Source organism: Primulina eburnea, chromosome 5, assembly GCF_022965805.1.
Source record: "Primulina eburnea isolate SZY01 chromosome 5, ASM2296580v1, whole genome shotgun sequence".
In the NCBI taxonomy this organism is placed as follows: Eukaryota; Viridiplantae; Streptophyta; class Magnoliopsida; order Lamiales; family Gesneriaceae; genus Primulina; species Primulina eburnea.
Genome location: NC_133105.1, coordinates 17,958,489 through 17,969,625, shown reverse-complemented (window position 1 = coordinate 17,969,625; position 11,137 = coordinate 17,958,489).

Genomic DNA, 11,137 nt, shown 5'->3' with positions numbered 1-11,137 from the left:
TGTAATCAATGCACAGTCGGATGCTACCATCCTTCTTCTTAACAAAAGAACTGGTGCGCCACATGGAGAAAAACTAAATTAAACCCTTATCCAGTAGATCCTGAATCTGATCCTTAATCTCATTCATCTCTGCAGGAGCTAATCGATAGGGTGCCTTAGATATCGGCAATGTCCCTGGCATGAGCTCAATAGAGAAGTCTACCTCTCTGTCTCGTGGAATGCATGAAACATTGTCAGGGAACAAATGTCCCTAGCATGAGCTCAATAGAGAAGTCTACCTCTCTGTCTCGTGGAATGCATGAAACATTGTCAGGGAACACACTAGAGAACTCAATAAGTACATCCACATCCTCCAGCCTCTGACCAACTGGCTCTGTCACTGACACAATGCTAGCTAGGAACGCTTGGCAGCCTCTCCTCATAAGCTTCCTCGCATCCTCGCACACATGAAGGAAATGACATGCGGCATTTTCTGGGTAGAGGTAACACTATCAAATCTGCGGGCACCACATACTTCTGTAACCGGAGCTTCAATCTCTTCACTATCCGAGAAGTGAACATCTGATCCCCGAATGTGATCGATACTTTGAACCCTAAATCCGTCACTAATGGTATGATTCCTAGTCGCTTCATGAAAGATTCGGATATAAACGAATGCGTAGCCCCTAAATCTAGCAATGCATGCATGGCTACACCTGCAATATATATCCTCCCTGCTACAGAACATACCATCAAATCTAATAGTGTTGAACTTAAGGAATTTCTTATAGGCAATTAACCCAAAATACTCGAAAATCACTGAATTAACCCAAAAATCATTCCTCAAAGAAATTGAAATTGATTCTCAGGAAAATCGAAAATTGCAATGCAGCCATTTAAAGTTGAAAATTACACTTTGGGTCTTCCTAATTTTTAAAAATTTCAACTTGACCCCATAAAATATTTGGTTGATAAATTTGTTCTCAATCGAATAATTAAAATCTTAGTCTCAACAAGGTAGAGCATGCATCCTAATTTATTCTAAGTCATCAATTCCAATACTTAAATCCTCATACAAGCATAAAACTCAAGAAATTGTACAGTAAATTAAAATCTTAAACCAAAGGGTTACTGATAATCAGTGTCGAGTCTGGTGCTGCCTCAGCCTCCTCGGCATTAATCACATAAGCCCGGCCAGTAGTGGGGCCCTAGTTCCTAGGTCAATCTGCTGTTTTATGGCCCTCCTGTCCACCCATGAAGCATTTGAAGGTTTCCCACCTGTACTCGCCGAAATGAAACCTACTGCACTGAGGGCATGGCTGCCTGTCATCTAGCTTAGGCGCCCCTGGCGCCTGAGGAGGTCTCTGCTGATGTGGCCTCTACCCTAACCCAGGGGCCTCTGCTGCCCATGATGCCTCGGTGGCCCAGTAAACTGTTTCTTCTGCCTCTAGGAACTGGACTGAGCCTGATGCCGCTTCTTGTACATCTCATGCACTACAAGAAAAACGGCCAACGACAACGCACCTACGACAATGGATTTTTTGAAAAACCGTTGTCGTATAGTTTTTGACAATGGTATTAGTGAAAACCGTTGTCGTAGGTGCGTTTGGACAACGGTTTTCTAAAAACCGTTGTCTTTTGGGGGGTCAAAGACAACAGTTTTATAAAAACTGTTGTCTTCTAGGGTGTCAACGACAACGGTTTTCTAACAACCGTTGTTTTTCAGCGTTTTTTTAGGACAAAAGACAATGGTTTAATGAACTGTTGTCTTTTGCAGTGTTTTTTTGGACAATTGACAACAGTTTTTGAAAACCGTTGTCTTTTAGGGTGTCAACGACAACGGTTTTCTAAAAACTGTTGTCTTTCAGCGTTTTTTTAGGGCAAAAGACAACGGTTTTATGAACTGTTGTCTTTTGGCGTGTTTTTTTGGACAATCGACAACAGTTTTTGAAAAGAGTTGTCGATTAGCGTTTTTTTTAAAACAACAACAGTTTTTTAAAACCGTTGTCTATTAGCGTGTTTTTTTGACAAACGACAACGGTTTTTAAAAACAAACATTGCCATATTTAGCGACGGATTTTAGAAAACCGTCGCTAAATATAGCGATGGTTGTCATAACCCGTCGCTAATTTTAAATTAACAACGGTTTTCAAACAACCGTCGCTACATACTACGACTCTTTATCTAGTGATAGCGACGGTTTTCAGAACATTCGTCGCATGTTTAAAATTAGCGACGTGTTTAAAACATCTGTCGCTCAATATAGCGACGGTTTGATACTAACCGTTGCTACTTTTAGCGACGGTTTTTATAGTCCGTCGCTAATTTGAAATTACCGACAGTTTAATCAAATACCGCGCAAACTCTCTATAAATATCTCCATTTTCTTTCCATTTTCCCACACAATACTTAAAATTTTTTCTCTCTTACACAATTTTATCACTTCACACATCACTTAAATTTTTTCTCACTACTTCATAACCTTTATAATTTTTCTCACTTACACAATTTTATCACTTTACACAACACTTAAAATTTTTCTCACTACTTCATAACACATAAAATTTTTCTCTCTTACACAATTTTTATCACTTTACACAACACTTAAAATTGTTCTCACTACTTCATAACACATAAAATTTTTCTCACTTCTTTATAACACTTAAAATTTATCTCTCTTACACGATTTTAGTTTCGCTTGTTAGTTTCTTTTAAATTTATTAAATTATTAAAAGAATTTTTTTTATTTTTCGAAACAATTTAGCGACGGAAAGAATGATACAAGACCGTCGCTAATATTAGCGACGGTGAGCCTATAAAGACCGTCGCTACGTTAGCGACAGTTTTATAAACTGTCGCTAATTAGCGACGGTCCGTGATAAAACCGTTGCTAAAATTATTAGGGAAGATTTTCAAAAACCGTCGCAACGTCTACCTACCACCACGGGAAAAAACCGTTGTCTTTTAACGGACTTTCAACAACACCCTCAGTCACAACAGTTTTAAAAAGGATACGACAACGGATTTTATCCGTTGTCGTATGCCGTTTTTGTTGTAGTGATGGTCTATCACCCGCAGAGCCTGCTCCGCCTGAAAAGCGCAGGCGGTGGCCTCATCATATCCCGTTGGCCTTATCAGCATGATGTCACGGTGAAGGGTGGGTCTCAATCCATCTAGGAAATGCCTCAGCTTCTAGGCGGCATCTTCTGCTATCATGGGCACAAAATGACACGTCAGGCGGCCCCTGATGTTAGCTGGGAAATACTTCTCGAAGAACATCTCTCTAATTCTGGCCCATGTGAGAGTATCCACATCCACTGCATGTGCAGCTCCCTCCCACCACAGGGACCCATTATTGCTCAGCATATAAAAGGCGCACCTGGCCTGATCGCCATCCCTTATCTGCAGATACTCAAAATGTAGCTCCAGATATCTAATCCATCCCTCTGCAACGAATGGATCGGTGGTACCCCCAAACTCCTTCGAGTTGAGCCTACGGAACTGCTCAGAAACATTTGTCTACTGTCGGGTTACCTGTTGGCCTAGCTGGGCCTGCTCCATCAGTCTAGCTATTCCCTCTAGAACTCGGGTAGCTGGGTCTCCTGGCGGTGGTGCTGGAGGTCCTCTGTCCCTCCAGGAATCTCATCATGCCTATCATTATCGAGAGCACGTCTGAGAGGCATATCTGAATACACTCTAATTTAAAACGTAACCCTTCATGGAATTAATCTAATTTTTAAAACCGTAAATTCTTAAATGGTAAAAGAAGTTAAACATGAACAGTAAATGTAACGCCCCAGATTTGACGACTGTCCTCACTGTACCAAGACGGGTCTTTCCAGCGTGCTTATGTCCTCACTCACACGTACCCTAGGAAACTTCCCAGGAGGTCACCCATCCCAAAATTGCCCCAAGTCAAGCACACTTAACTTTGGAGTTCTTATCTGATGAGCTACCGCAAAAAAGATGCAACTTCTTGATATGAGTGGTACCAATCAAATATTTTAAGCCCTCCTCAACTGTACAGTCCATTAAATTGCACAATCTCGGAAACGCTCTCATTCCGGTGTGGGATCAGTTCATTCATGTTCCCTCTACCTAAAAGTCTACCAGGAGCCGCTCATTGTCCGTGCAACCTCATTGCACCGGCGATCACCCCCCGCCCTCTTCGGCCCTGGGCCTCACATGCCCACCAGCTTCTGCTTGGTTCGTCTCCAAACCACACCGTAGTAAGAGATGTCGGCTATGATACTAACTGTAACGCCCCAGATTCGACGACTGTCCTCACTGTACCAAGACAAGTCTTTCCAGCGTGCTTATGTCCTCACTCACACGTACCCTTGGAAACTTCTCAGGGGGTCACCCATCCAAAATTGCCCCAAGTCAAGCACGCTTAACTTTGGATTTCTTATACCTTCTTTTCGGTAGCTCATCATATATAAGAACTCCAAAGTTAAGCGTGCTTGACTTGGGGCAATTTTGGGATGGGTGACCCTTGGGAAGTTTCCTAGGGTGCGTGTGAGTGAGGACATAAGCACGCTGGAATGACCCGTCTTGGTACAGCGAGGACAGTCGTCTAATCTGGGGCATTACAGTTGGTATCAGAGCCAAGGTTTTCCCCAAAGGGTTGCGTACTCTCACTTCGAGAAGCTCAATAAGTCATGCCTCAACTATGTGAGTTTTACCGCTTTACATTTTATATGCTTTAAATTCTTTTAAATGTTTATATGATACATGATATAAATATTAGTTGCATGCTGCATGAAAAATTTTTAAATGCATGTTGGTTACGTGGTTTGGACTATGTAAACAGAAATGCCTCCTAGAAGGATTGTGCGTAGGACTGATGATGTTAGACATGAGGAGAATATTCCACAGCCTCCACATGGACAAGATGCTAGTGCCCGTGTACTAGCGGGTATGGCTCGTTTACTGGAGCAGCACGTGGGAGATGCTGCTAGGGTCCGATCGGAGCCAGTTTATGAGCATTTTAGGAGGATGGATCCTACTGATTTTCATGGCACTACTGATCCATTCGTTGCTGAGGGATGGATTATATCTTTAGAGGTTATCTTCTGTTATATGGATATGGCGGACGATGACCGAGTTCGTTGCACCATCTATCTGTTGAAGGGCGATGCTTCCTTATGGTGGGAGGGAGCGGAGCGAGGAGTGAATATGGCGACAATGACATGGGAAGATTTCAAGAGGGTGTTCTATGATAAATACTTCACTCTGACGTTCGGTCAAGGTTGAAGAGAGAGTTCATGAGTCTCCGCCAGGGAGATTCATCGGTGGCAGAGTTTGTGCAGAAATTTGATAGGGGCTGTCATTTTGTTCCTTTGATAGCGAATGATGCGGCGGAGAAATTACGACATTTTCTATATGGGTTGAGGCCGACTATCCGTTGTGATGTGATACTTGGCGATTCTACTGATTATACTACTGCTGTTGCCAGAGCTTTTAGAGCCGAGCAGTCACTTAAAGATATAGATTGGGAGATGCAGCGTAAGAGGAACCGTGCTCAACAAGCTAATCAAAGTAACAAGAAGCCCTATGTGGGACACTTAAGCAACCAGAACCACCAAAACCACAAGGACAACCACCAAGAGGAAACGTTCCGAAGACTGATGACAAACCACTGTGCAAGGAGTGCAATCGTCTACATAGTGGCAAGTGCATGTGGGGCACTTACAAGTGCTTCAATTGCGGAGAGTTGGGACACAAGATGGTGGAATGCACAAAGCCTATGCAACCCATGACTGGAAAAGTCTATGTGAAGCAAGCTGCAGAGGATGAGACAAACCCGACACTTCATTGATTTCGAGGTAACCTAGCTATTTAACATTTTTCGATGCTTTTCTTGCATGAAATGTTAAATTGGGTTTTGGGAATGGTTTGGGATATTGAAGAACTTAGAAAAGAAAGGGTTGCATGCACTACTCAAGCTGGATTTAGGAGTCGACCTTGGGAAATTTTTGGGTTAGAATTGCAATTTTCAAGATTTTAAGGACCAAATTGAAGGTTAAGATTTAAGTTAGAGATTAAGTTTGAGATGGATAAGGGAATCTAAGCTTTGCAATCATCAAGTCAAGGAAAATTTCGAGGACGAAATTCTATTCAAGGGGGGAGAATTGTAACGTCCGAAAAATCAGTCCACGTAAACCACATGCATGCAAAATTATTTTAATTGCTTAATTGTTTTATTTAATTATTTTTAAATGCTAGCATGATATTTATTATATGATTATATGACATGATTGCATGATTAAATGTTAATATGACATGATTTCATGAAATTAAGGATTTTACTGTAATATTCGATAATAGGCAAGGGAAATGAGACCGGGGACGACCAAGACAAGGATATGTAATTTTATTTAATTAATGACAAGATTTTCTATTATGATTTAAAAATGATCTAATTTTTTTAAAAATATTGGAGTTCGAATTATTTTACGAGTCGAGCTCGATTGTTCCCAGGAAGCCGGTTTTGGGCAAACAAGAAGTTTTAAAATATCAAAAATAATATTTTATGGAAACTTGTTTTATAAACTTTTATATTTTAATTAATAAGTGTTGTTGGGCCCAATTTAACTAATTTAAATTAGGCCTAATACCCTTAAATTAGCAAGCTCAAAACCAAAACCCATTAACATGTTAAATTAATTATAAATAAGTGATTTAGGTTTTGAAAACACCAGATTTTCTTGCACCAATCATCCGAAGGACACCTTACACAATTCAGATTTTTGGAGAATTTCAAGGAGAAGAAAAGCTTGTGCTCTTCGTTGTCCAGTCGTCCAACATCGTACCCTCGCCGAAGATCGTTTATTCGAGCGTTCTAAAACGCAAAGGCACATTTCCTAAGCTCTTTTAACATCATACAAATCATAATATACTTAATTTAATTGTTTATGCTTGAAAAATATGTGGGTTCGATTAGTTTACGGTAAATTGCGTATTTTCAACATTTTTACGATTTTACGCTTGTTTTAAAAGAACCGATATGAACCCAACAGACACGCTGTCAATACATGACAAAATATAATAAATTATGGACAAAAAATGATTAAATTTAAAGGGAATTTGTTCTGGAACCGTACGATTAAAATTCATAATAGGAGCTGTGAGTTGTGTTGGCTTGGACAAGATGATGTAGCTCGTTTTTTGAATGGGTTGATGGGGCTTGACCAGGGCTCGTCCAGGGTTAGGGGTGGTCTCATTCTAGGGCTGGGTTGGGTCCTAGGGTGGCTAGGGCTCGTGCTAGGTGGGCTGGAAGAGTCATAGCATGAGGGGAGTCTTCACGTGTGTTTCCGTGTGGCCGAGAATTTCAGGGGGGGGGGGGGGGTTGCTCGGTTGTGGGCTGGGCTAGGTGGTTCATCAAGGTCTAGGATGATTGGAAGGGGTCGGGCTAGGGGCTGGAGTGGTGGGCTCGCTACTGGCTCGAATAAAACGATGGAACCGTGTAGCAGCAAGGGAACGCACAGGCTGTCTTCTGAATTCAATGCATCGTGCATGCGTTCCAGAGGCTGGGCTGGTCTGGCTAGGGCTGGGCGTGGTCCAGAGATGGTGAGGGTCATGTGGGCTCGTCTGTGGCTCAGCTGGGAGAGTCCTAGTTGGGTTAGGAGTTCTAGATTTTGCCAAGGAGAGATGGCTCGGGTGATACGATAGGGTGTCAAAAACAAAAATTAAAGAATAAAAATTGAATCCATAGGTCCACGGGTGTGACTCATGACTTGGAAGGGAGAATAAATACTTAAAATGTTATGTTTAAAATTTGGGATCAAAATAATGAGTTTTGGAATTTTTCGGGATTTTATGACCTCGCGAAACAATTAAAGAATTAATTGAAAAGCCTAGTTTTAAGCAGAATAAAATTATGGAAATTTATATTTAAGCTTAAATAATTATTGAAAGTCTAAGTTTTTAATTTGGAAATTTTATATTAAGGTTTGCATTAATTCGGGAATAAAACGCGTTAATATGTCTTATTTAAAGATTAATTTAAAAGTCATCAATTTAAGCAGAATAAAAATAAAAAACAAAATTCATGTAAGCTTAATTGATTATTTCTAATAATTCCATGTCATTAAATGTGAGAAAAAGATAAATTCGAGAATTTTTACATCCAGGGGCAAAACGATCTTTTTACACTTAGGAAAATACGAAAATTCTTGGAAGCATCCCGAAGGATCATAATGCTTGTTAAATGATATTATATGATTTAAAATTATGATTTTGATGAAAATATGTATTATTTTAGATTTATGGTAAAGTTGTGCTTCTACCGTTTAAAATGTTATTTTCGAAAAGTTATGCCATTTTATGTTTTAAAGAAAAGGAAAAATATTTTGAGGGATGTGAATTTACTGTGACAAAAGATATGATTTATGTTATATGATTTTATGGGGATAACGTGAGGGGAAAATGCCCCAGAGGGAACCCATTTACGGGAAAAGACCCCCGAGGGAACCCCAACGATCGTATTTCCACGGTGAAGACTAGTGCACACCCCCATGGGCCATGTGGAGCTAAGACTGCAGTCGACCAAAGGATAAAAACTAGTCACTTTCAAGGATCAAAATTCACCCAAAATGATATATGATATAAAGCTTACGATTAAAATGATTTTATGATATATGATTTATGCTTAATGATTTTTAAATGATTTATTTATGCTTAAAGTTATTTTAAAATGATTTTACGATTTAATTATTCTTAAATGATTTCCGAAATTGTTTATTATTCTCCAAAATATATTTTAAATAAAATTATGATTTTTAATGCATGTGATTGTATATGTATTATTTGCTATCCATGTTTAGAACGTGCTGAGTCTTTAGACTCACTAGGTTTGTATGATGCAGGACTTGATGATTATGGGAGGCGGTGACAATTGAGGAGATCGAGTGCAACAGTACACATCGGAGGCCCTTTATGTTTCCGCACTAGCTTATTAGATTTATGATTTACAGACTTATGTTCACGATTTTATTTAGAGATATTCTTATGCTTTATTTTTATTGTTAGTGATATTTTCAAAGGTCGATTTAGGAATTTTGTTTAGGAGATGATTAGGATTTATTTTATGCACTTGAGATTTCATATGCTAAATTCTTATGATGGTTGATTATGTTAAATTATTTTATTTAGTAATTTAGAATTTATAATTTAAGATTAGAAGAAAAAAATCGAGGTCGTTTCAGTTGGTATCAGAGCCGACCTCTCTAAGTACGGTGTGGTTCGGGGACGAACCAAGTGGAAGCTGGTGGGCATGTGAGGTCCGGGGCCGAAGAGGGCGGGGGGTGATCGCCGGTGCCATGAGGTTGCACGGGCCATGAGCGGCTCCTGAAAGGCTTCTAGGAGGAGGGACCATTGATGAGCCGATCTTACACCGGAAGGAGAAGGATTCGGAAACTGTTCAATGTAATGGACTGTACAGTTGAGGAGGGCTTAAAAGATTTAATTGGTACTACTCATATCAAGAAGTTGCATGTTTTTTTCGGTAGCTCATCACATAAGAACTCCAAAGTTAAGCGTGCTTGACTTGGGGCAATTTTGGGATGGGTGACCCCCTGAGAAGTTTTTTAGGGTACGTGTGAGTGAGGACATAAGCACGCGGGAAAGACTCGTCTTGATACAGTAGGATAGTCGTTGAATCAGGGGCGTTAAAATTTTAAACTCACTGATGAGGTCCAGATAGAATTTACAATAATAAGCACGCTGCAAAGACCCGTCTTGGTACAGTGAGGACAGTCGTCGAATCTGGGGCGTTTCAGTTGGTATCAAAGCCGACCTCTCCGAGTACGTTGTGGTTCGGAGACGAACCAAGCGGAAGCTGGTGGGCATGTGAAGCTCGGGGTCGAAGAGGGCGGAGGTGATCACCGGTGCCATGAGGTTGTACGGACAATGAGAGGCTCCTGGGAGGCTTCTAGACAGAGGGAACATGGATGAACTGATCTTACACCGGAAGGAGAGGGATTCGGAAACTGTTCAGGTATGAGACTGTGCAGTTGAAGGGGCTTAAAATATTTTATAGGTATTACTAACATCAAGAAGTTGCATCTTCTTTTCGGTAGCACATCACATAAGAACTCCAAAATTAAGCGTGATTGACTTGGGGCAATTTTGGGATGGGTGACCCCCTGGAAAGTTTCCTAGGGTGCGTGTGAGTGAGTACATAAGCACGCTGGAAAGATTCGTCTTGGTACAGTGAGGACGGTCGTCGAATCTGGGGCGTTACAGTAAATCATCTTAAACATAAATCATGTAACATGCATCTGATAACATTAAATCATTTAAAACATAAAAGCTTACAGACTTGAGGATTGAAGACTTTGCGGCAGAAGCTAGCGGTGGCACAACCCTATACAGGACCCTTGCTCTGATACCAACTGAAACTTCTACACATTTTAAAAGTGCGGAAATATTATTATTATTATTATTATTATTATTATTATTATTATTTTAAAAGCTCGCATTTAAAAAATAACATTTAAAAAAGTCGTATTTATTTGACAATAAAATACGCAGTTTAAAATAACCATCATCATCCAAAATCCAACGTAAACATAAACAAGTAAAAATCGTAATATCATCAACGTACAAAAATGTTTCACTCCTCTCCAAAAACTCATAAATCAAATGCAGAAAAACATGCGATCTACAGGTCATGTCACTGCACCAGGGCTGCCAACTCAGAGTTCGTATCCTCCAGTCTCCTCAGCATCAAGCTCACCTGCATCACACACGCCTAGTGAGTCTAAAGACTCAACACACCTGTACCAGGAATAAAAAGTACATATACATGCACACAACAGTGAAACATATCATACTCAACATATCTTTCATTAACTTAAAAGCATAACTTCAACGTGTCGTGTAAAATCATATCGTGTCAAAGCATGTCATCTTATGTCATCATATACGTATACATTTTCTTTTTAATTGAATTCGGTTCATTATTTGTGACTTTCGTGTCAGCTCTATCGGTGGATCTATCTACGCACAACCACGATACCGGGCGACGGGGACATCAGCGACATCATTACCCATCCACTGAACCTTGGCCTCAGCTTATCATATCTCATGTCATTGTATACATATACATCGTCGGTCACAACCAATTCTCATCCTTAAAAAATATCATCATATA